The sequence below is a fragment of the Nanorana parkeri genome, unplaced genomic scaffold (assembly GCF_000935625.1).
Source record: "Nanorana parkeri isolate BGI_ZX_2015 unplaced genomic scaffold, ASM93562v1 scaffold335, whole genome shotgun sequence".
Lineage (NCBI taxonomy): Eukaryota > Metazoa > Chordata > Amphibia > Anura > Dicroglossidae > Nanorana > Nanorana parkeri.
Genome location: NW_017306603.1, coordinates 142,885 through 144,039, shown reverse-complemented (window position 1 = coordinate 144,039; position 1,155 = coordinate 142,885).

The following is a 1,155-nucleotide window of genomic DNA, read 5'->3' as shown; positions in this document are numbered from 1 at the left end:
TATGTATATGGCTCTCAGACCCAAATGGCATTCAGGAGCTCCAGAATGCAGTTCGGAAATTTGGATCCCGAATGCCTTTCGGGTCTGGGAGCCATATACTGTACATTACTAAAGCTGAGGGTCCCAGACCCGAATGGCATTTGGGATCCAAATTTCCGAATTGCATTCCGGAGCTCCTTAATGCCATGTGGGTCTGGGAGCCATATACATATATGACTGAAGCTGAGGCTCCCAGACCTGAATGGCATTCGGGAGCTCCGGAATGCAATTCATTAATTCGGATCCCGAATGCCATTCGGGTCTGGGAGATTCAGCTTTCGTATTAATATGGTATCAGGTTTTCTGTGATATTCGCAACGAATATTCGTGAACTCATCCAATCTAACGAAAATTTGGATTTCGTCTGAATCCGAACCGAATTGAATTTCGGATCCAAATCCCGAAATTCTCAAATAACGAAATATCCGAACCGAACCAAAGTTTTCCGCAGCTTACATGTCTACAAAAAAGGTTTTGGCTGGATCTACCCATTAAGAAAATTGGAACCATAACAAAAGCTGTTCCCCGTGATAACTAAATTCCTTGTGCTGGCTCCTGCTCCGAGTTTCATAAATCAGCCCTTCGGTTTTAAAATAATTGCATATCAGCAAAATATTTCATATGAGTTTATTGTAAATAATATTGGCGATCTGTTCTATTTATAAATCTTGCTTCTATTTATGTTTTCTGAATGTATTTATATATGGGGATTGACATTTGTAGCCATTATGTATGCATGCTGTATAGGGACACGCAGCACAAAGAATGGAAAAACTCCTTTCTTGGTTCAAACTACACTCACCATGCAGTTTAATGGGGACACTATAGTAAAGCTTTCTCAGTACAGAAGGTATTTACAAGTCTCATTTCATCACATATCCCAAAAATAAGGGCATTATTCCTCATTTCCTAATAGTAGGTGGTAGGGCTGTTACTGATTAAAATTTTTATGTTCGATTAATCGAAATTTTTTTTAAATCGATTAATTTTGATTAATTATAACGCACATACAGATCCAACTACATTGGCCTATACACATACAGCACAGCAATGAAGTAATAAAATGAACTAGGATCACACTAATCCAGCACGTTATTAATCTCACGTGCCCCACTC